The following is a 26,177-nucleotide window of genomic DNA, read 5'->3' as shown; positions in this document are numbered from 1 at the left end:
AGTAAATAACTTCTCCAGCATAGGTTTTTCCAATATTGATTTATCATTTTTTTTAAACTTGTACTTCTTGAAGGCATATAATATCCGCATTTTGCTTCTTCAATTTACCATATACTTGTCCTCTTTTTTTTGGTGAATTTAAACCATTAATGTTTACAGAAAATAATTTAATCTGTTGGTACATTCTCCTATTAGCTATTTTGTTCTTTTGCTACTCCTTAGTTCTCGACTAGTTTCTGTTCTTTCCTCTCTTCCTTTTTTTGATTTGTTAACTCTCTGTTCTTCAGATTCAGATAAAAGTACTAGAGGTGTATTATCTTACAAAGGAAAAGATATTATGGTATTAAAACAAATTCCTAGAAGGAATAGGGAGAAAAGAAGGGATTTCCATTATTTTACAGCTAAGTTAATAAGGAAAGAAATAGAGTTCAGGTGGCTTGTGCCCGAAGGGGTAATGGTCACCTGAAAAGGGGAAATGATTTCAATAGAGATATTAGAACAGGCGAATCAATTTATTTTAGAACACTTGAACAAAGAACGGGAAAGTAGCACAGAATCAGAGGCAGTAAGCCAGAAAAGTACCTCTAGTACTTTTATAAATTTCATCCCTTGATGTTTTCTTAGTAAAGCTAATATGAATCTCCCTAGGGAGTTGGTGATGTCGGGTGTAATTAGTTTGCACTCAGTATATCTCATCTATATGTCTAATCAGCTCATCCTTATCTATTTTAATTCCTCTGCAAAAATTTCAACAACTGTCACAAATAGGTTCTCCCCTTTCTCTTCTGGTACATTTTGTAACCTTAAGTAGAAGGAGGGTTTTTCAAATTCAAGATCTTTATTAACCCTTTTGAGTTCATCTGCACTTTTATTTAATCTTAGTCTATTATCTTCTGTTGTCTCAATCGTTTTAATTTTATTCTCATGTTTGTCTACTGCCTTTTGCATTCCCTCTATTATAGCATTAAGTTTAACAAAATTCTCACACACCTCTTCAAATTTTTCTTTTGTTTCCTGCTGGTTTTGCAAGATTGTTTCTTGGGTTTTGTTTGTGGTCTCTTGTTGTTTGAGTATGATCTCCTGTATTTTATCTAAAGGGTTCTGTAATGTTTGTAAGGTGGGGGTCTGCTCTTTACTTTCTGTTGTAGTAATATCAGAAGCAGAAGATGATAGAGTTAAATTACCCCTTCTCATTGACTTGGTTATCGTTTGTTGAGTTGCCGTTCCTTCTTCTACAGTTTTAAAAAAATTTCCCTTAAGAAAATATTACCCAAATAATCAACTGTCAGTCACAGCTCAATTATTATATACTAATCCCAAGTCAACCAGCAAATATTCTATTATAACTTTGTATTAACCAACTATTCTCAATATTTCCTCTAAAATGAGGAGGATCAATATTTCTAGTCTATTAAAGTTCAGTTCATTAAAGTTCATTAAGGTTTTCCTTCTTTATGTCCAATTTACATCCAGTTTTGTATTCTTAAATCCAGAATCAAAGTTCAGTCCAGTTTCGTATCAATCCTCTTCACCCAGATAAATGAATCTCACCATACTAAGTTCAATGAAATTAGTAGAGTTGAACCTGAAAAAAAAAAGTTGGGATAGTACAGTATTCCTTAAATCTTCCACGACCCGAAGCTCGGCAGAAAAGAAAAGCGGAAGTAATGAAGATGGAATGGTGACTGCTCCCGTTGTTGTTTCTCAGCGTCAGTATGTGATCCTGCAAAAAAAAAAAAAGATTTTTCCCCTTCTACTAAACTCTGTTCGCTCAATTGTTAATCCATCAATCTGTTCAGCCTCACAGGTATAAAAGTTCTGTCATGAATCCAAGTTAATTTTGGGCGATCTTTCTCTCTTAGTTCTCTCCTGTATCTTCTCTGCAGCATGGGAACTGACTGTCATGCCTCCCTCTTTGCTGACTCACCAGTCTTGTCCGTGTTTTCGCTCAAAACCTCTAAGGTGCCGCTTACTTCAAATTGGAACTTCTCTGTCCTTCCAAATAATCAGATCCTCAGAAAGATTCCAAGAAGACTCCGCGGAAAGAACTTGTCAGGATAGGATGCCGTTGATTACTGATCTGATTTTCCCCTCCTCGATGTTTAGGTGGACATGTCTTTGGGCTAGCTAACATGAGCTTCTTCTCTGCCTGGTTCGGGAGGATTAAAAGCCTACTCCGTTGAAGGATTGCGGTCCATTCATCGGGTACAGTATCACCTCCTCTTACGACACTCTCCCCTCCAAAGTAGGCACCCAATCTTAAAGTTTAAAGGCAGAAAAAGTCATGCTGGGAGAACAGCAGCTCACCCTCCAGCTCCATGTCAACACAGTGCCGTCCCGGAAGTCGACACCTGTGTTTTAAAAGAGCAACAAAGATGATTAGGGGACTGGAGGCAAAGAACATTTGCAGGAATTGGGTTATGTCTGGTTTATTGAAAAGAAGGACTAGGGATGACATGATAGCAGTGTTCTGATATCTCAGGTGTTGCCACAAAGAAGAAGGAGTCAAACTATTCTTTTTATCCTGAAGGCAGGACAAGAAGCAATGGGTGGAAATTAATCAAAGAGAGAAGCAACCTAGAGCTAAGGAGAAATTTCCTGACAGAACAATTATTCAGTGGAACAAATGGACTCCAAAAGTTGTGGGGAATTTAACAGTGAAAGTTTTAAAGAAGAGATTGGACAACAATTTGTCTGAAATGGTGTTCCTGTCTGACCAGGAGGTTGGATTAAAAGACTTCCAAGGTCCCTTCCAACTCTGTTATTCTATTCTATAAAATCAAGTTTCTGGTTTGGACATAACTTCTTTTGTGTGCTGTGGGATGGTTACTTGCAAAGCTGGTCTCTGTGTGTGGCTTTGTGGTAGATGCAGGTTTCCAGTTCTCCGTTGTCTAGTCTCCTTATGACAATGCTGAGGACTGAGAGTCTCTTGTCCATTTCCTCTCTGAATATTAATATGATCCCAGGGAATATATTATGGAGTAGGTAGTGTGTTTCTTTGGAGAGGGGCGGCATACAAATCTAATGAATTGAATTGAATTTGTGACCATTTGATGTTGACGAAGGAGTAGCGTGTCCAGAATTTTGACTGGATGGTGGGTGAGCAACACAAAAATAATTGGCCACACTATCATCCACTATGGGCGTGGCCAGCATATGATCCATCCGGCGGGTGGGCTCCAAGTTTGACAGCCCTGATCTAACCAAAGCCAGGAACAAATGGAGAGAATCCATTTAACTTTGCTTTAAAAGTTATATACCTTCACCTATTTCATCAGTTCAAAAAAGAAACTGGAGGAATTTCAGCTACCATTCCATTATGCTTACCAGCCACAGTGAAGCGATCCATGTAGTTCAGTAGATTAATAAAAAAGAGCACACCCACAATAAGGCCAGCATGTTTAGAGTTTATCCCTGTCAGGGCACGCACTTCTTCTTCCCCTATGTGCTCTGGCTGAGGATCATCTTTTCCTTCACCTTCAATATCATCTGCCTGGGTCAAAATTGGAGCTGTGTCACCATAAGGTTGCTGCTGGGATCCCATGGCTGAAAAGAAGAAAGATCCACTGTAAAAAGAAAAAAGAAGTCCAATTACAGGGGAAACAGACTTTACATTTGCAAAACAAGTACAATTACAGAAAAACAAGGGCTATCGTTGAACGGGGATCGGGCGGCATAGAAGTCAAATAAATATTAATTATTAAAGAGAGAAAAAACCCCAGAAGGCCTATCTAATTTTGTAAGCCATTCAGAGTCATTGAATGTGAGTGAGAGGCCCTATAAATTTTCTTCAATCAATCCACTGAAGCATGGTAGAAAAACAAATGCTATTATTAAAGGCACTGGACAATTTAGAACCGAGACAAAGAAGATACTTGTCACACTTATCATAAACCTTCATTTGGTGTCCTGTTATGATTTATGTCGATTGTCTCAGTACCCTATGACTATCATTGTGTTGTACATGATGATTTGTAGCTTGTATGTACACTGAAGACTTATGCACTCGGAGGCAAGTTCCTCGTGTGTGGCCAATCACATTTGGCCAATCAAGAATTCTCATTCAACAGTGGGAAAAGTTGCAAATTCCTTTGGCGGATGGCTTCATTTCGCAACCGAACCTCAGGATCTTTACCAACTCTTTACCACAAATTCCTGATACCTCCCAGCCGATCAATTTCCTATGCACACCTGCTTTTAAGAAAGCGGGGCAGAAAGGTTCTTAACTGGTGTCTACTCTATAGGGTTGTTGCTAGAAATTTCTCACAGAACTACATCCCCCCCACACACACACACCTTAAACACACACACACACATTCTCTGGCTTCTTCGGAAAGAACAGAGGCAAATACAGGTAGAAGGCGACAAAGGAGGGCAGGATGTAATGTTGCTTTCATCCATATGTAGATCCTGTGAGCTCAACAGTACAAATACTGGCATAAATAAATTTCTACTTCAACCTACTGTGTGATTTGTATCTAATTAGAATTTGCTTGAAGATAGGCAAAATACATCCTCAGCACCTTGCAGGATACTGTATAATTGCAATTGCTCAGGAGAAAGGAATCCAGGACATATAAAGATAAAAGATTCCTACTGAACTCCTTTAAGTGATTGGTTTCTTAGTGTATTCACTGTGGTTTACAAAAGTTCTGCAAATCATGATTTTTTTTAAAAAGGTAAGCAAATCTTTTTGTAAAAAAATTGTCAGTGGCTTACATACAATTTTGGAATGTTATTTTTCAACATCGATGTCATTAGAAGCTGTTCATAACATGCAATGTATGATTTACCCTTCTTTTAAAATGTCAGCTGTTTTATTGAAGAAACCCATATTTGTTTATTTTATTTATTTGTTTGTTTACATTTATATCCTGCCCATCTCCTCGTGTACTCAGAACGGCTAACAATAAAATAAGATACAAAAGTTAAAACCACATAGTAAAACATTCACCCTTCAATCATTCAACAATTTGGCTCGAGCAAGATGTTGGTGCTCAACCACCCTCCCAGGCCTGCCAGCAAAGCCGTGTTTTTAGAGCCTTTCAGAAGGCCAGTAGAGTGGGCGTGGTGCGAATCTCCAGGGGAAGCTGGTTCCAGAGTGCTGGAGCCACTATGGAGAAGGCCCTTCCCCAGGAAGGGCCTTCCCAGGGTCCCACCAGCCGGCATTGTTTGACTGACGGGACCCGGAGGAGGCTGACTGTGGGATCTGATCAGTCACTGGGATGTATGAGGCAGAAGATGGTCCCCTAAATGATGTGGTCCTAAGCCATGTAGGGCTTTATAGGTAATAACCAACACCTTGAATTGGCAATTATTTATGTGCATATGTTTTAAGCATAAGCAGTTCTTCCAAGTTGGTATTCTCCCCATGCCTTTTTGGAGGCCAGCACATGATCAGCGCTCTTGACAAGTTAAGGATGGTGAGCTGATTTGCACTTCTGTGGGTATCTACTAGAAAATATCAGGATTCAGTGAGTAAAATGAAAAGTATCAATATAATGTTAATAATTCAATAGTGTTGTCAAGAAAAACACAAGTTGATCCCTTGAAGTTACTGGGATTTCAGGCCATTACAATAAGACTTGATGTATTCGAGTCTTGTTGGACTCCAAATCACCATACGTGGTGATTATGAGAAATGGAACACACATCTCTTAATCCAAGACAACAGAATTAGATCTTTTGTAATTGAGGCGATTATATTTAGGAAACCTTGTTAATAGCATGGAAAGTTAGGAAATGTCATATTGGGATTGTACTGCTTTGTTTTTGATATTATAATTGGTTAAACAGCTAAAGAAGACTGGATTTGATTATTTTTCTTCCAACCTAGAGCCCTTCCCAAGGATAAGCAGATGACGTATAATAATAATAATAATAATAATAATAATAATAATAATAATAATAATGTTACAGGTTGTAAGCTATTCCAAGTAAAATTAATTTTTCCAAATGACTAGTGATTTTGTTAGTGCAGAAAATATTCCAAGTGTTGCCGGTTTTGGAATTACAACCAAAATATCTCTTATGAGCAGTGTGGTACAGTGGTTGGAATGCAGTACTGCAGGCTACTTTTACTGACTCTGCTGCCAGCAGTTCAATCCTGACTAGTTCAAGGTTGACTCACTTCCATAATCCCGAGGTCAGTAAAATGAGGACCCAGATTGTTGGGGGCAATATAGTCAGTTTTTAACTGCTTAGAATGGATTGTAAAGCCCTGTGAGGCAGTATATAAGTCTTATTGCAATTGGTCATATCTTTGCCTACTTTTATGGTTCTATTTATACTTATAGGACTTTATATTTTGGGATATGCTCCAGTTCTCTCTCTTCTGTTCTGCAGTCTTTGTTGGTTGAAGTCAGCCGAATGTTTAGACTGCTTGGCATTTTTATACACCTATCAAATCGTTCCCAAGAATTTGGGACAGGCAAATATTGTTATAGTGTTATTAATATTTATTGAAATAGAATTATTAATAATATAGTATTCTCTTAATATTTAACATTATTCCTTTTCAAAGTTGGTCTGCAAGCACCAGGACCAGTGACACAATTCAATTTTATTACAAATTCTAAATTTTATAGGACATAGAAGAATAAAAAGGCCTGTATTTATTTAATATCAGACTCAATGAAAATTAAATCAAAGAAAGTAGTCACTGACACTGGGTAAATATCAAAATATAACTTTGGGTAAATAGCAAATATCATACAGGTGAGTCACTTAGAGTGAGTAAATACATGTATAGAAAAACCCTGCAATAATAATAATCAAATCTACGTATGGATATTTTTGGAAATGCTACTTCCACACTTCAATAACATCACCAGATTCCATCCCGAACTGTTCGGGGGTCTGAGTTTCTTTCAAACGATGTCCATCAAACTAGAAGAAACATCGTCTGCAGCCTTGAGCTTTTTTATACTGGTTCATAAGGGATACTAAGGGCTCCCCCTGCAAAAAAGAGAACAGAATTACAATACTATAATGCTTCCTCTCACAGCAGATATCCTACAATCCACACCTTAGTTCCTTTACCTTCTGGATGGTAACTTTCACCATAGAGCTTCTGTCTTTTCCTTACACTTGAAGCAACAGGGTTCCAGAACCATCACCCCGTTCGGTCTTCACTACACAATCTGGAAGTTATCACACAGAGAATGTTCAACTTACTTTTTCTCCACTGAGTTCAAAACAGCAAAATAATTATTTACCCCAATATTATCCTAACCAACTCCCCCATAAAGGTAGAGCCGGGCCACAATAATTGAGAGTATGTGTCTGAAAGAGGATTAGAATTTAGTATCTCCAAAACTACCATAGTTCTAATTTTGAAAAAAAGCAAACAAACAGGTTTAGACACTAGAAAATAGTTGTATAATACTTCACAGTATAGAAGTTTAATTCATTTGGGAGGCAAAAGGTTTGAGGAGTTTAAAACAGTCAATCAGACTGGAAGCAATGATGATCTGAAGTAAAAAAAATAAAAGTCCTTAAGCTATTCACCAATGATGTTGGAAACACCAAGATTCAACTTAGCAGGAGTTGCATCAACTGAAAGCTTATGGTCATGATGTTGAAGGATGATTCTGTTTGGATCAATCTTCAGTCTCATGGACATGTAGTCAACCACTCGTCGAAGAGGCTCTGTCTACAAAAGGTGAAGTAGCTGTGTTAGAGAACAAGGTAAATGGATTCTCTCTGCCCTTAAGAATGGCTAAAAAAACTTGTATTACACCATTGGGACAATAAATATATGGCACCAGTTACACAGTGGATCAATGATATGATAATACTAGCCCTTTATGAACATACAGGCATATTTGCATTACATACCTAGAACTGAAACTCTTTGCTGTTGTAACAAAATGTTATTTTATTTTCCAGTTATTTTTTAGAGCACTTATGCATTTTTTTTGTTTGATGATGTATTATCATAATGATAATCACCATTATCATTGTTTTCTTCCTTTTATCTTTTATTTTAAAAACAACAATAAAAGTAGCTGTAAGAGAGTAATAATAGGGTACAATAGGTTACTGATCCACCTCAAGGACAGTACTTCCCAATTCAAAAATTATTGCCTATGATTTTGCATTGATGAAGGTTCCGGGTATGAGAATTTTAATAGTATGTAGCTATGGCTTTATAAACAAAGTAAACAGAAATTTGTAACAGAGTTTCAGAATTTTTTTAAGCTGAGACATGTGGCAATTTTATTCCACTGAAGTTAGGCCTCCAATTTTTGGCAAACAAAAACTTCAAGGGGCTACAAAGAGATTTCAGGAATTTGCAAATTGTCCACTCCTGTGACATGTGGATTCAGAAGTAACATTTTGAGGTAGGCATGTTTTCAACCCTCAAATCCCACATTCAACATATATAACAGTTCCCTGGTACAAAGGTGAAAGGATGAGATCCTGTGGGCTAAAGATTAATTTAGAGGCTGCAGGTTCAAATCCCAATGAGGGTATGGCCACGGGATGAGAGGAAACAAGCTCGAAATAGATCTATATTAGTCTCCCTTCATTTTCAATTCAGGAAAAATATGTTACACACACACAAACACAATTTTCTTACAGCGTCACAGGCTGTAAATTAATAGTATGGTTATTGGAATTCACATATAATGATGGATTTATGCAACACTGTATATGCATGTCCACTTATTAGTTGGGGAATATCTAATACAGTAGTGAAAAATAAGCTTCCAAAGCACAAGATGGCTGTTTCTATATTGAAGCTCATTTAAAAAAGAACCCAGTGTCTATTGCAGATGTCAGGACTAAGTCCTAGACAAGTGGGAGGAAAAGAGAAAAACCCACATTATGACGGCAAAGGGAAGTGAATAGGGATATCAAATACTAAAGCCTCATACCATGAGAATACAAACTTTGTAAAGATCATCTCGGCATCGGACTTTCAGCAACAGCTCCTGGGGTTCAACTACATCAAGAAGAACTACATCATCCTCATCCACTTCATTCGGTGAGCTCTTCTTAGCAGTTGATAGGGAGTTGCTTAAATTTAGAAGATGGAAACACAGAAGATTGACAGCAGAAAAAGACCTCATGGTCCATCTAGTCTGCCCTTATACTATTTCCTGTATTTTATCTTAGGATGGATATATTTTTTCCCCAGGCATGTTTAAATTCAGTTACTTTGGATTTACCAACCACATCTTCTGGAAGTTTGTTCCAATCATCTACTACTCTTTCAGTAAAATAATATTTTCTCACGTTGCTTCTAATCTTTCCCCCAACTAACCTCAGATTGTTCCCCCTTGTTCTTGTGTTCACTTTCCTATTAAAAGCAATTATCTCCTGAGCCTTATTTAACCCTTTAACATATTTAAATGTTTCAATCATGTCCCCCCCCCTTTCCTTTCTCTCCCCCAGACTATACAGATTGAGTTCATGAAGGCTTTACTGATATTTCCAAGATTCTGATCGAAGATTCTGCCGAGAAAGCAAAGACAAACATATGCTGGATTCTGCTTTGGGACACCATTATTTAGACATATGTTTTACTCAATTTGAAGCAGGCCAGGGTACTTGGGATCTGTTATGGAAACCCTTTCTGTATTGAAGGCACCTTAAGGAAAAAGCACTTTATGTTGACTTAATCACAGCAGATTCACGAAAATATAGATTTATTTATTTATTTATTATTCATTCATTCATTCATTCATTTGATTTGTATGCCGCCCCTCTCCATAGACTCGGGGCGGCTAACAACAGTGGTAAAAACAACATGTGACAATCCAATACTAAAACAGCTAAAAACCCTTTTTTAAAGAACCAATCATACATACAAGCATACCATACATAAATTGTAGAAGCCTAGGGGGAAAGAATATCTCAGTTCCCCCATGCCTGATGACAGAGGTGGGTTTTAAGAAGCTTACGAAAGGCAAGAAGGGTGGGGGCTATTCTAATCTCTGGGGGGAGTTGGTTCCAGAGGGCCGGGGCCGCCACAGAGAAGGCTCTTCCCCTGGGTCCCGCCAAACGACATTGTTTAGTTGACGGGACCCGGAGAAGGCCTTGACTTACACCAGTTTATTTAGCGACCGTTTATAAAGTTACGATGGCACTGAAAAAAGTGACTTATGACGGTTTTTCAGTTACAACTTTTTTCAGAACCCCGTGATCAAAATTCAGATGTGTGACAACTGACTCATATTTGATGGTTGCACTGTCCTATGGTCAATGTGATCCCCTTTTGCAACCTTTGACAAACAAAGTCAATGGGGAAGCCGTTTTCCTTTAACAGCCCTGTTAATAACTTAACAACTGCACTGATTCACTTAACAACCGTGGCAAGAAAGGTTGTGAAATGGGGCAAAATTCACTTGACAAATGTTTCACTTAGCAACAGAAATTTTGGGCTCAACTGTGGCCGCACTTGTATGCATTGGATTCAGCAATTTCATCCTTCACAAGGAGTTATGAAGGTTTTGCCATCTTCATAAGGCCACCTGAAATTAAGAATTATCTGCACAGATACTCTGTAAATCCCCAAAAAGCTGAAATTTTTCTTTAAAAAAATATAGCATAGAAAAGACAAGGTGCCTGTCCCAAGAGACAATGAGCCACAATTCTCTCCCAATTTAATATTTCTCTAAAAAATTTGAACACATTTCCCATACCTGCCTCTACTCCCAAAGTCTAACATTTGCAGCATAATTGGAAATGGGAAGATTAACATTTGTCTTGGAGCTCTTATTGAATTAATTTGCTTTCTTCATACCTTTTTTAATAAACAGGAACCAGTTTAGCCTTTTTTATAACTGTGCTCTAAAAACACTGTCTGAAGGTAGAGACAAAATGGTATACATGTCTTGACTTACAACCACAATTTCCATTATTAACGTACCTGTTAAGAGAGTCACATGATCCAATTAATCAAATTATTATACATAAGTGAATCAAGTGGTCATTAAGCAAACCCAGTTTCCCCCCTTGATTCCGCTTCTTGGAAATCAGCTGGGAAAGTTGCAAATAACAATCACGTCACCTGGGACCTTGCAACCATCATAAATACATCCTGGTTGCCAGGCACTCACATTTTGATCACATGGCTGTGGGGAAGGCTGTGACTATTGTGTGAGCCAAGTCAATTACTTTCAGTGCCATTGTATCTTTAAATAGTCAGTAATCAAACGGTTGAGTGTATTATTCTGTCGCTCTCAATTAACCCCCCCCCAATACACACAGACACATAAAGAGCGCAAACCTCCCCCCTGTTCCTTATTTATTTATTTGCCCCTCTGCTCTCCTCCCACTCCTCCCTTCACTTCTTCACTGGCGCTGCCCCTCCCCAGCAGCCCACACCCACACTCCCGGCTGGCCCCGCCCCCACATTATTACAATAACACTCACTTATGGCACAATAACACCCAATATGGCATGAAGCTGCCCGTCCGCCTTCCTTCCTTCTGCGACGGCCCGCCGACGCCTCTCCCAGCAGCCTTCCGCCCTTGCATCCTATCTTCTGGGCTGTTGTCCCCCACCCTTCTTGGCTGCCCAGCCTGTTCCAGGCGCAGTTGGGCTGCTGCTGCTGCCCTGAGCCTCAGCAACTACCCCCCTCCAAACCCGCTGCCTTTTTTCCGGCACCGCAGAGAACCGTGAGGAAGGAGGCATTGTTGCTTTCCTATGGCAAAACGGGAATAAAAAGGGTGACCCCGATTTGTCCCATGATGGTGGGGCTCTAAGAGAGCCTTGTTGGTGGGTGCTTTTTTGTCCTGTTAATTTGAGGCGCTTGTTCCCCCCACCCTCCATCGCTTCCTCCTCCAGTAAGCCGGTCAGATAGCGGGCTGGCCATCACAGAAAGCGGGCAGGCCGGATGTGGCCCGCGAGCCGCCCCTTGCCCAGGTCTGGTCTAGAGCTATCTGTATTATTCTGTCGCTCCTAACCTAAGTTCACCACCAAGAAACCAGTCCTCCTCCCCAGCCCTGGAGAGCCTAAGAGCTCCAAGCAAGGGTGGGCAGCAGGCAGGATGGGGTGGAACGCAGTTCCACCAGCAGAAATGAAGATGAGTGCGCAGCTCCAGCTGATTGGTGGCTGTCACTTCCTGAATTACTGGTCGCGGCTCAGCTCTCCTTTTTTCCCCTGCTGCTTCTTCTGCATCTGCGCTCCTTGCCTTTTTCCTCTTTCCTCCTTCCTGGCAACGCACAAGCTTCCCTCTCTCCTGTCCGGCTCCCCTCCAGTCCCACGTGGCCATCTCCCACCTGAGGTGCAAGCAGAAGGCATGGGTGGAAGTGGCGCTAGCAGCATTTATGCTTCTGGAAGCACCAGTTTGCCTATCTACCCAGCCTGAGGCGGAGGGAGGGCGACCCAGGAAGGAGAGCACGGGAAGCACCTGGTCACATGGCTGGCAAACCACTCCTCCCTAGTCATATGACCATTAAACCACACCCACAAAAAACCACACACATAGTGTGGCAGAAAAATATTTGGCTGCCCATTACTGGCTCCAAGTATTAATCAAATTGGCATACAGTGATCCCTCGATCATCGCGAGGGTTCCGTTCCAGGACCCCTCGCGATGATCGATTTTTCGCGAAGTAGCGGTGCGGAAGTAAAAACACCATCTGCGCATGCGCAGATGGTGTTTTTACTTCCACCGCCGCCCGCCCTTCGCCCGCCATTGCCAGCTCCGCTTCCCAGCTGAGAAGCGGAGCTGGGGGTGTCCCGAAGCGCGCGCGCGCTTGGGGACACCCTAGCTTTGCTTCTCAGCTGGGAAGCAGAGCTGGGGTATCCCCGCGCTCGCGCGCGCCGTCCGCCATTGCCAGCTCCGCTTCCCAGCTGAGAAGCGGAGCTGGGGGTGTCCCGAAGCGCGCGCGCGCTTGGGGACACCCTAGCTTTGCTTCTCAGCTGGGAAGCAGAGCTGGGGTATCCCCGCGCTCGCGCGCGCCGTCCACCATTGCCAGCTCCGCTTCCCAGCTGGGAAGCGGAGCAGGGGGTGTCCCGAAGCGCGCGCGCGCTTGGGGACACCCTAGCTCCGCTTCTCAGCTGGGAAGCGGAGCAGGGGTTTCCCGCGCGCGTGCCGCCCGCCCGCCCCGTTGCTCGCACCGCCGCTGTCTTACCGGGGCAAGTGGGGGAAGACCCAGGGAAGCCTCTGCCCGGCGGGGAAACTCCACCATCTACGCATGCGTGGAAGGGCACGCATGCGCAGATGGTGGAGTTTACTTCCGGGTTGAAAACTTGCGATATAGCGTTTCGCAATACTCGAGATCGCGAAACTCGAGGGATCACTGTATACCACAAAAGCAAGCTACATACACAAAGAACAGGTTGGCATGGATCAGCCTCATCAGTTATATCAGCCAATTCACTGAAATTGTGCAATGGAGCTGCAAAACTGTATAGAACATAACTGTTTATTCAACCCTGTGTAACTGTTACTTTCAGCACAATATTGCTTTGCTCATGCTGACTTTTAATCACTGTCAAAAGAGATTATGATATCAACATAAGCAGATCAGCAAAATTTTTGCTGGACTTGATATGCTGCACTCAGATAACCACCTTAATCAAAATGTGCTTGCTACATCTGCCAACTTTCTTCCTATGCACATTAAATAATTGCTCAGCTATCTGAAACACTCTAGCAGGAGCAAGATAGAGAAAGAAACCCAATTTAAATCAATTATGCCCCAGAGACCCCAATCCTTCCTAAATATTTTGTTTCTCCATTCTTATCAATCCACTATACTTCCACCTCATTTCCAGAAATACCAATTTCTAATTGGGCTTTGGGACTCTTCCTTTGCAGTGGTGGAGGTGGAGTGGAATATGAAAGGTCCTGACATTTGTCAAAAGGAGAACAAAGTAATGGTTTAAATTCAGCTTTTCTGGAAAGTCAGGCAGAAGAGAACTGAAACCTTGGTCTTGACTTCAATTGCTTTAAAGGAACTGGCTTTTCCTCATCTTCATCTTCTTCTGAGCTAAAGGGCAGGTTGCTACTACAACGTGCTTTGATTTCAGCAGGAAGCTCCATAGGATTGTCTAAGAGCTTTAAGCCTCTTTCAACCTGCAGATAAGAAACAAAAAGGGGGTGGGATTTATCAGGTTACTAGAAAGAGAAACAAGAATTAATCACTCAATATATAGGAGTCAGTGATTACTAGATGAATGATCCATCACAGATAAAGTGGGATGCTGTGGTTCTTTGCTCTCTTAGACCAGTGTTTCCCAACCTTGGCAACTTGAAGATATTTGGACTTCAACTCCCAGAATTCCCCAGCCAGCGAATGCTGGCTGAGGAATTCTGGGAGTTGAAGTCCAAGTATCTGCAAGTTGCCAAGGTTGGGAAACACTGTCTTAGACAAAGGGTACTAATGAGAATAAGAAACAAATGTGACAATAATGGAAGGTAACCAAGATAAGTTTGAGAGCATCATTTAATTGCATGCACTATAAATAATTAAAATGCCCTTCTCTTTAAAAAACATCCAGAATTGTTAAAAAAATATTTTGTATAATCATCAGTTTAAAAAAAAGACAAAGAAGAAATAATGCACACATGAACACTAAATCACTTTTTCTGTTATCTGTACATGTTTTTAATGGAACTTAAGACCGATGGTTACTACGTCTCTCTGCTGACTCATATTGCCAACCTGGCCCATAAGTGCCGCCTCTGTTGGGCACTCAAGAGAATGGTGTGGAACAAGGGCAGGCAAGGTTTGCTCTTCTATGACTTATGGACATTAACTCCCAGAATTCCTGAACCAATCATGCTAGGCTCAAGAACTCTGGGAGTTGAAGTCCACATGTCATAGAAGAGCCAACTTTGCTTACTCCTGGTGTGGAAGGAAGCTTTAGAGCGCCATTCAAAGCTTTCGCCCAGCTGTAGAGGATGCTCCGTCATGTCCAGCTAGGTTTTCCACACTGTTCATGGTTACTGCAGCGCCCGACAAAAACAAGAAGAACCCATGCAGCTCCCCCGTCCTTCCGGTCACCTTCTGTTTTGGGCTGAGAGCAGCGTGCAACTGGGAAAACGCTCCCCGTTTGGAGGAATCCACCAAGAGGGACCATCCATGTTCCTCGGGGTCACACGCGCTCCCCCCCAGCTTTGCTCCGTCCCTCCCATGGACCCCACTCCACTATTTGAGAAGCACTGGGCTAGTTACGCCCTCTCAACCATAGTAAGGGAGCAATGGCACACTACTAAAAAATATACCAAGAAAATTGCAAGACCTAGTCTAAGCAAGTCACCTGGTGGAAATCTCAATAGTTCTAGAGGAGACAGCAGAGGAGGGAAGAAAAACCCTCAGAAGACAGCAGTGGCAAATAATTTATATACTGTTGCTAAGAACTGTACATGGATATGACCAACGAGTAGCCGGTTGGTTGCATCACATTATGCAAGTTACATGTGAGATGGATTCTTCTGTCAGTTTCGCAAAGGGTAAATAAAAACTTGGCAAAGGACAATTACAGCACTATTTTCCCCAGTAATGTAAGCTGGGGTCTGCAACCATGGCGACGTTATGACTTGTGGACTTCAACTCCCAGAATTCCTCAGCCAGCAGGTTGCCAAGGTTGCAGACCTGTGGTAAAAGTGGCAGCATTAAAAAAAAACATAGGAAAACTGGCAAATAGACAGTGCGGGATACAATTAAATTAAGTGCTCTCTTTTCCCTGCAAAGAATACTAATATGTTTGCAATATACTGCAATATACCTTTTCATCTTACATATTTTTCCATACAGAACAAGTGGCAGCAGAGGCTAACAATCTTATTTTCAGACATAAATAGTCATGTCTTTGAGTTAATATTGATTATCTGTGATTGCCCATACACATTTTTGACAAGTTTTTCAATAGTGCCGTCATTATTTTATTCCTAGGGCTGAGATCAAAATTTTCTCTCAGAGATCACTGCTTTAAACCATTGCACTAAACTGGCACTCAGACACATTATACAGATTAGTATCAATTACAATGCAAATAATACAGTATACAGATTGGATACAGCAGCATACAGTAATTTAACCGGAAATGTACTTGTGATAAAGACAATGAGGAAATGAGAGCAGAACAATAACTATAAGAAAGCCCTGGATTCCTACCACACATTAACTGGTCCTTAAATGAATGCAGCATGGAACCCATCCATTCTACTATATATAATACCGTCACCTATCTGGGACTCGAACAACTAGTAACTAACAATACCAGACTTGATAACTGTCTGGATCTCATCTTCTGCAACAGCAAAAGTACAATATATGGCTTACAAATAACAGAACCATTTTCCAACAGCGACCACAGCATGATAAACTTCAGTCTCAACTTAAGCCACACTATGATCCACCAAAATAATACAACACCAAAATTCAATTTCAAAAAAGCGAACTACGAACTCATTGAAGCCCACCTCTCAACATTAAACTGGAAAACTCTATTCTCTGAATGCTACACTACTGATGACCTCTACAACACAATCCTACTCGAAATGAAAATTATTATCAGACTTCATGTAGCTCTAACATGTACCATAAACAAAATAAATAACCTCCCCATCTCAATAAGAAAATTACAAACAAGAAAAAAATATCTCTGGAGGAAAAACAAAAAAGGACAAGTTTCCAACTTCAAAAGCTGATATAAAAGCATTTGCAGTCAAATAAAAACAGAATGCCTTTACTACTACAGCAAACAAGAGGAAAATCTCCTACGCGCCAAATCTAATAGAGCTTTCTACAACTTTGTCAACAATAAACTCAAAGACTCTAGACCTATCCCACCTCTCAAAGGACCCAACAACAAAGAATACCATAATGATTCATCCAAAGCCAACCTCCTCAATTCTTTCTTTGGCTCTGTCTTTGTTAACAGCAATGGCTCATCCCCCAATTTCATCAATCGCACCTCAAACTCCCTCAACAACTTAACCCAAGTTCAGACTTCACTGAAGACCGAGTTGAAAAAGCATTATGTGACCTTAAACCTTCTCTATTAGTCGAACCAAATGGTCTATGTGCTTACTTCCTAAAAAAGCTCTCTTCTGCCATAGCTGAACCACTAAGCATAATTTTTGAAAAATCCTTCAGAACCAGCACACTTCTTAAGCTATGGTCGAAAGCAATGGTCATCCCCATCTTCAAAAAAGGAGACCCATCTCTTGTACATAACTACAGACCAATTTCACTATGCTGCGTCCCATGCAAAGTCATGGAATCGATTATAAACAAATCAATTACTCTCCATCTAGAAACTAATAATTTGCTCTCTAACAAACAATTTGGTTTCAGAAAAAAACTATCCTGCAACCTACAGCTCCTCCACTGCAAAAATATATGGACAACTCATCTAGATCAAGGGAAATCTACAGATGCAATTTATATTGACTTCTGCAAAGCCTTTGATTCAGTGGTCCACGACAAACTACTCCTAAAACTCAAATCCTATGGCATCTCAGGATCCCTCCATAGCTGGATTACAGCACTCCTGTCAAACAGACAACAAGTGGTCAAAATAGGAAGCACCATATCCACCCCCGTCCCAGTTAAAAGTGGTGTTCCCCAAGGTAGTGTACTGGGACCAACACTCTTCATCACAAGCAACTGTGTCCTTTTTGCCGATGATGTAAAACTCTTCAACACCACCGATAACACAACTACTCTCCAAAAAGACCTTGACGCTGTTTCTGAGTGGTCTAACACATGGCAATTCCAAATCTCAACTAGCAAATGCTCTGTCCTACACATTGGGAAGAAGAATCTGAACTCCAAATACGAACTGAATAATCAAATTATCACAGATAATCCCCACTCGGTTAAAGACCTTGGTATACTAATAACAAAAGATTTAAGTGCCAAAGCCCACTGCAACAATATAGCCAAGAAGGCTTCAAGAGTTGTAAACCTAATCCTACGTAGCTTCTGCTCTGGCAATCTCACACTACTTACCAGAGCTTACAAAACTTTTGCCACACCCATCCTCGAGTACGGGTCATCTGTTTGGAATCCATATCGCATCTCAGACATTAACACCCTTGAAAATGTCCAAAGATACTTCACCAGAAGAGCCCTTCACTCCTCCACTCAAAATAGAATACCCTATGAGACTAGACTTTCAATCCTGGACCTAGAAAGTTTAGAACTAGATCCAAGTATTGCCCACAAGATCATATGCTGCAATGTCCTGCCTGTCGGCGACTACTTCAGCTTCAACCACAACAACACAAGAGCACACAACAGATTTAAACTTAATATTAACCGCTCCAAACTTGACTGTAAAAAATATGGCTTCAGTAACCGAGTTGTCGAAGCGTGGAACTCATTACCGGACTCCATAGTGTCATCCCCAAACCCCCAACACTTTACCCTTAGATTATCTACGGTTGACCTATCCAGATTCCTAAGAGGTTAGTAAGGGGCGAGTACAAGTGCATTAGTGTGCCTTCCGTCCCCTGTCCTATTGCTCTCCTATATCTCCTATACATTTCTTCTATTCCTATATCTCTTCTTCTCTTCTTTCATTGATATGTTCTATTATTATACCTCCTTTTCTATTATTTCTTAGATATATTTTACTATGAGTATCTCCTCTATAACCTTCATCATGTATTTTACTAAGTGTATATAGATATATACCCACTAAAACCCTCATTGTGTATTGGACAAAATAAATAAATAAAATAAAAATAAATAAATTCCAAGGTTAGGGAAAGTCTCTCCTTTGACTAAGAATTACATGGATACCTTAATTATCTCCCTACATCCCTTGTTACCCAACAGTTTCTAATCACACGCTTTGCAATGAAATGTTTTAGGTTTCCTCTGACAATTTTATCTTTCCCTGACAAACTAGGTTTGAGAAGGGGATAGTTTAATTAACTATCCAAAGCACTGCAGGTAGGACAAGAAGCAATGAATGGAAACTAATCAAGAGCTTAGAACTAAGGAGAAATTTCCTGACAGAACAATTGATCAGTGGAACAGCTTGCCTCCAGAAGTTGTGAATGCCCCAACACTAGAAGATTTTAAGAAGATGTTGGATAACCATTGGTTAGAAATAGTAGAGGGTCCCCTGCTCAGGCAGGGGGTTGGACTAGAAGACCTCCAAGGTCCCTCCCAACTCCGTTGTTGTTGTTGTTGTTGTTATTATTATTATTATTATTATTATTATTATTATTATTATTATTACTACAGGTAATCTTCAATTTACCAGCACAACTCAGCTCAGAATTTCTTTGAGAAATGTGTTAAATGTGTGATTCCGGGTCCAGAAAAACAAAGTAAGGTATAGAGTGAACTTTCGGGGGTGGGGGAAGTGGGAGGGGAAGAAACTTAATCTTAAATTCCCCTTAATCTTAAATTCCCCAAAAACTTTAACCTTAGACTATCTACAGTTCACCTCACCCCATTCCTAAGAGGTCTGTAAGGGGCGAGCATAAGTGTACCACTGTGCCCACTGCCCCATTGACTAATATATATATATATATTTATTTTATCCAATACACAATAATACACAATGAATAGAGGATATAGTAGAGAAGAAATACGAGATATAGGAGAGACTATAAGACAGGGGATGGAAGGCACTCTAGTGCGCTTATGTACGCCCCTTACTGACCTCTTAGGAATCTGGAGAGGTCAACTGTGGATAGTCTAAGGGAAAAGTGTTCAGGGTTAGGGGATGATACTATGGAGTCCGGTAATGAGTTTCATGCTTCAACAACTCGATTACTAAAGTCATATTTTTTACACTCAAGTTTGGAGCCGTTAATATTAAGCTTGAATCTGTTGTGTGCTCTTGTGTTGTTGTGGTTAGGGTTAGGGTCAATACCTGCTACCTTCCTCATGCTTGACAAATTAATAAATAAGGCAAACCAATAAATAAATAAATGTACAAATATCCTTACAAGCACATACCTGAGTCGAATAGACCGGGATGGGCGAGCTGGTCAGAATGCGCCGCCGTTTGGGGAAGGGCCTCCTGGGGGGCGTCTCTGGCTCCGAGTCGCTGCTTATAATCACCTGCTGAGGAGGGCATGAGAAACGCTGGAAAGGCCATCACCCGCCGCGGGACGAAACGCCACCCCGCTTCCCTACGTCCCCTTCCCGCCCGGCTCCTTCTTTACCGTCTCCGCCATCGATGGCCAACACACGTTTCTATCGGTTTCACTATGCACGGCGTTCCGACTTCTTAGGCTCCGATTGGGCTCCACGCGAACCTCTTTGTTTCTTCACCCCGCCGAGAATTAACCTAGACAGGACGTTGTGCCGTACAATTTATGGCTGCAGACAAAGGTCTTCGTTCCTCCTATTATTATTTTCTCCCGCTTCTCCTCCGCACCTAAAGAAGCTCCGAACCCCACCCCCACCCCACAAAAAGCACTCACGGCACCTCCGATAAAACCTGCAGCGAGAGCTGGCCTGGACCACAGGAGCGCCTTCCCTTCTGCAGGACTACGCAATCCGGAGAGGGCAGGGGGTGGGTTTGTTTTGCTTCCGCTCCTGCTGCAACTCCTTCTTCGGGGCGGAAAAAGAGGAGGAGGAATGTGGGCTTGCACGCTCCCTCTTGAGGGACACCCCCCCCCCCCCCGACGCAGTAAACCTCTAGATACGTATGTTGCACCTTCTTAAGCCTCGCGGCGAGGCGTCGGTTTTGGAGATGCTACTTATTACTACTTGGCCACATCCACGGGAGTCCTTAAACAAGCCAGGATGGGCATGGGATCCAGAACACAAACGGCTGAGCCCACGGCTCCAAAGGGCCTAGCCCCTTCCTCCAAGCTCAACTCTCGGCTGTGTTTCCTCCAAGGAGTCTGCCTGGCTAGGGTCCCTTTTCCTGCCAAATCTAGGGATTTTTATCTGAATAGTCTTCACACAACGACCTTGCAAGATCCTCCTCACCCAGGAGAGATCTTATTCTTTCTGTTGCTAAATGACAGTTGTTAAGTGAATTTTGCATCTTCTTACGGCTTTTTCTAATATAGCTGTTAAGTGTATCACTGCAGCTAAGTCAGTCACATGGTTGTTAAGTGAATCCAGTTTTTCTATTGACTTTGCTTGTCAGGTTGCAAAAAGTGATCACATGACCCTGGGACTCTACAGCTGTTATAAATATCAGTTAGTTGCCAAGCTTCTGAATTTTGATCCCATGACCAAGGGGATGCAATAATGGCTATGTGAAAAATACTCATGTAATTTTTTTCAATGCCATTGTAACTTTGTAAGATTACTAAATGAATAATTGTAAATCAAGGGCTATTCCTACACAAATTTGTGTAGCATTTATTCACTTTTGGAAAACAAAAACATATGATATTAAGCAATGGATAAAGGTATTCACAGTGCTGTAGATAGATGTCCCTGTCAAAAATTGGGTGCATTACTAAAATATTATAGGCTTCCCCTTCCACTCTTAATGGATAAGTTGGCAGGCCCCAGGGGAAGAGCCTTCTCTGTGGCAGCCCCGGCCCTCTGGAATCAACTCCCCCCAGAGATTAAAACGGCCCCCACCCTCCTTGTCTTTCGCAAATTACTCAAGACCCACCTTTGTCGCTAGGCATGGGGGAGTTAGGATATTCCTTCCCCTAGGCCATTACAAGTTATGTATGGTATGTTTGTGTGTGTGTGTGTATGTTTGCCTTTTTATAATAAGGGTTTTTAGTTGTTTTATTAAATTGGATTGTTACATGTTGTTTTTTATCATTGTTGTTAGCCGCCCCGAGTCTGCGGAGAGGGGCGGCATACAAATCCAATAAATAATAATAATAATAATAATGTATGTAAAACTTTCTAGATACAGTAGTACCTCATCTTACGAACTTAATTCATTCCATGACAAGGTTCGAAAGAAAAAAAAGTTCGTAAGATGAAACAATGTTTCCCATAGGAATCAATGTAAAAGCGAATAATGCGTGCAATCCCCAAACTCACCCCTTTTTCCTCATTACTGCCAGCATTCAGATCTTTGTGTGGGCATGGGTAGAGAAGGTGGGGAGGGGAAAGACAGCGGAGGCTGCCCGAAGGGAGCCTTGTGGGTGTGTTTTCAGTGGCGGCAGCAAAGGGGAATCCTATTTTCGTCCTTGCCGTACCGGGAAAAGCTCCAGCGCGTTTGAGGGGGAAATCTTTGAATCCCATGGACATTCTCACGTGCTGGCGGTTGCGTGACCTTTGGGAGGCAAGCGGCGAGGATTTACCGCAGCCACACATGCAGAGGCACCGCGTGGAAACATGCCCAAGTGGAAGCCTTCCGCCTCAGCGAACAGGATTCTGGCTTTCGCTGCCTTTGGTGGTCCCAGAAGTGTCTTCACCAGGAGGGTTGAGAGTAGACGAAGGGGGGGAAAGTCCAAGGCCAGGTGGGCCCGGAGGACAAGAGGATTGGACTCTGGAGTGAGACGCGGAGGCCACAGAGACTATGATGGAAAAAAAGGGGGGGATGTCGCTCTTTTTCCCGCACTTTGGCTTTCTCTGGGGAGGCTGCGGGTGGAGTAAGTGGCAGGATAGAAACCGACCCAGACTGTGGCAGTGGGCTAGGAGATGATGTAGGCTTCCCAGAGCCCGTCGGTCATTTGACAGGCATGTATCATGCACGACCTGCTCAATAATTACAGATAGGTCTCCCTTTTTTCTTGAGGCCCATTTCCTCCCTCCCTCCCTCCCTCCACGGGGTCCAGAGCGAAAGGAGTTTCGTGGGGACCTTTTTATAACACTTTGTCTGGATTTCTAGGGGAGAGGATTTGCGGTGGTGAAGCGGAGTCAAACCAGAGATGATAAAAATAAGAGACCACACTGGAGCCGAGATGAGCCACGATTCACTTTGGATCAACCACAGCTTTGCCTTTCGAGCAATTGTCCCCCCTCTCTCGCTCAGACGCCTGGCGACCAGAATTGCGGCTAAGAACAGATAACAAGGGGCGCCTTTGCTGGCTCCTGAGAGCTCCATCTCTTATGCCTGAGAAGGGAGCCCAGTCAGGGACACTGGGAGGGGGGGGGTACGGACACTTGAGACTGTTGAGGCTGCAAGGCTAAAGGCTGTTTTCATTGCAAGACGATGGTCCCGTAGAAGGGTCGTTGTGTCTTCCCTGCCAACGCTTGGATCAACTGGAGCGGAAGAAACAGCGACCCTTCCACGGGACCGTCCTCTCGCAATGAAAACAGCCTTCAGCCTTGCAGCACCAACGGTCTCAAGCATTATAAACTGGAAACACATCTTATTCCCTCCCCCACTTATCTATTCTTATCTATTTGCCTCTTTCCGTTCCCACGACAATCCACTGTTTCGGTTGGGCCACTTGGGTGAGAAAACCATCTGGCTTCGGACCGGATGTGCTTGGAACAGTGCAGGCTGTGCGCTTTTATCTATGGCAGCATGAAGTGCCCATGTTTTATTCTCTGGCAGGTCCTGGGATACAGGCTCGTTCAGTGTCCTGAGCACCGCCGCCCTGCTGCCGCCATGGAAAGGCACCTCCAAGGAACAGGCTTATTTTCTTCTTTGCTGCCTTTCCATGGCAGGAGCAGCGGTGGCGGCGTTCAGGAGACTGAACGAGCCCACCCTCCAGGACTTGCCAGACCTCCTCTTCCACTGCCTTTCCATGGCAGGAGTGGCAGGACCTGGGATACAGACTCAGTCTCTCGAGCGCCGCCACCGCTGCTGCTGCCATGGTCTATTTCCTTTTGCAGATACAGTGATACCTCGTCTTACGAACACCTCTTCAAACAAACTTTTCACGATACGAACCCGGCGTTTAAGATTTGTTTGTCTCGTCTTATGAACCTTTTTCACTTTACGAATCCGAGCCTGGGTGCGTGCGCTCCCATACTGCTGCAGGGATTCCCCTGCCTTGTGACTGCCACCGCCAGGATTTCCCATTTGCTTGCCGCCCCCCGCCGGGATTCTCCACCTCCTTTTGCTTGCACTGGCAGTCCGGGGGAATCCTGGCCGTCAGTGTTGCAAGGCTGAAGGCTGTTTTCATTACGAATCTTCGGCAGGGGGTGGTAGTTTATTCCAGAGGGCTGGGGCCGCCACAGAGAAGGCTCTTCCCCTAAGCTCCGCCAGATGATATTGCCTGGTTGACGGGACCTGGAGAAGGCCAACTCTGTGGAACCTGACTGGCCGCTGGGATATATGAGTCAGAAGATGACCCTGCAAGTAATCTGGTCTGATGCTATGTAGGATATGATGCATAGGAGTACAGAAAAGTAATTTACATTGATATTTCCCACTTTTACTCCCAACTTTCTGCGACATGGTTCTAATAATGAACATGATAGAACATGATAGAATGAACATTGGTAGAATTATTTTGAAAAACATATAGAAACTCAGGTATTTATTTATTTCTATGTAATAAATACACAGCATACTTTCTTTCTATTATATTTTGGGTGAAGCAGTTTCATGCAAAGCACAAAAAATATAAAAAACAATAGTAAGCATGCAAAAGCAGGAAAGTAGCTAAATTTATATCAGCAACACTTATTATATCTTTTCATTCCTTTCTAATCTTTAAACCTTACTTCCACATCCCTTTCATACATTATATTCCCTTCTTTAAACTACTCAATTCCTTCTTTTTCAGAAACTCATTAACTCCACCCAAACATAATTTTCTTGTTGATTTCCTACCTTTATACACATCATTCTTATTTTAATTTAAAATAATATGAAATATTTTTCATTCAAGGCTCAACTGGCAGATAAAATAACACTAAAACATCTTAAATTTCTGTTGTTTTTTTTAAAAAATGTACAAGACCCGTTAAGGAATTTTAAAAAAAGAAAAGAAAAATAGTTCAGTAAGTTTGTAGAAGTATATCTTTCACTTATGGCCAAAACTGAACCCAAAATTTCTATTGTTAAGTAAAACATTTGTTAAGTGAATTTTGCTGCATTTTACAACCTTTCTTGTCACACTTGTTAAGTGAACCATGGCTTCTACGGTGACTTTTGTGATCAGAAGGTCACTAAAGGTGATGACATGACCTTGGGACACAGCAAAAGTTATGGATATGAACCAGCTGCCAAGCACCTGAATTTTGATCACATGATCACGGGAATGCTGCAAAGATCATAACTCTGAAAAGCAGTCATAAGTCACAGTTGTGCCATAAGCCATTGTAACCTTGAACAGTCATTAAATCAGTGGTTCTCAACCTTTCTAATGCCACGACCCCTTAATACTGTTCCTCATGTTGTGGTGACCCCCAACCATAAGTCTAGCGCCAATTCTCCCCACAGATCTTTAAGCTGATTTGCAGGAAGGTCAGAGGGATACCCCCACTGTAAACACCTGATTGGTCAGATTGTAAACAAGGTGCCAGAATAGAAGCTTTAGTTCCTAACACCATGAAAAATTTGTCTTTTCCCATGGTCTTAGGTGACCCCTGTGAAACGGTCATTCGACCCCCAAAGGGGTCCTGACCCCCAGGTTGAGAACCACTGCACTAAATGAACTGTTGCAAGTACCTGTACTTTAATCTAGGTGCATGCCAATCACAGCCTCTCTGGTTGTAAAACAGGAGTTTATAAAACAGATGCTCGCTGGCATAAATTATTCTATATACCATGGGCAGCCAGAGCAGCTAATAGAAGCTAACTAACTTAACTAAAAGGTTTTCAATCGTATTAAACCAGCAACAGCACAATGTCTGATTTACTTTGGCCATGTCATGCGTGCAAATTCATTGGACAAGTCAAAGATGCTAGAAAAGGTTAGAAAAAAGGGGCTGCAAAGAACTCGCTGGCTTAATACAATCTAAGCTGATACAAAGATGAACATCCAAGAATTGGGGGGGAAAAAGCTGTGATTGATAGGATAGCATGAAGCAGGGGTCTTCAATCGTGGCAACTTTAAGAGCCTTGTACTTCAACTCCCAGAACACAGGAAGAGGGAGATTATGATCCCACTATATAGAATGCTGGTGAGACCACATTTGGAATACTGTGTTCAGTTCTGGAGACCTCACCTACAAAAAGATATTGACAAAATTGAACGGGTCCAAAGATGGGCTACAAGAATGGTGGAAGGTCTTAAGCATAAAACGTATCAGGAAAGACTTAATGAACTCAATCTGTATAGTCTGGAGGACAGAAGGAAAAGGGGGGACATGATCGAAACATTTAAATATATTAAAGGGTTAAATAAGGTTCAGGAGGGAAGTGTTTTTAATAGGAAAGTGAACACAAGAACAAGGGGACACAATCTG

The 26,177-nt window shown here is 42.0% G+C and overlaps 1 pseudogene; it reads right to left on the bottom strand.

Annotated features, from left to right (window-relative positions):
- Window positions 1-498: 498 nt before the first annotated feature.
- On the bottom strand, window positions 499-20,525 carry LOC139155240 (NFATC2-interacting protein-like; annotated as a pseudogene).
- Between the last annotated feature and the right edge of the window lie 5,652 nt (window positions 20,526-26,177).

The sequence above is a fragment of the Erythrolamprus reginae genome, unplaced genomic scaffold (genome assembly GCF_031021105.1).
Source record: "Erythrolamprus reginae isolate rEryReg1 unplaced genomic scaffold, rEryReg1.hap1 H_1, whole genome shotgun sequence".
NCBI classification, from domain to species: domain Eukaryota; kingdom Metazoa; phylum Chordata; class Lepidosauria; order Squamata; family Dipsadidae; genus Erythrolamprus; species Erythrolamprus reginae.
Note: the sequence above shows the minus strand (reverse complement) of the source record. Positions and strands in the feature narration are given on the sequence as shown.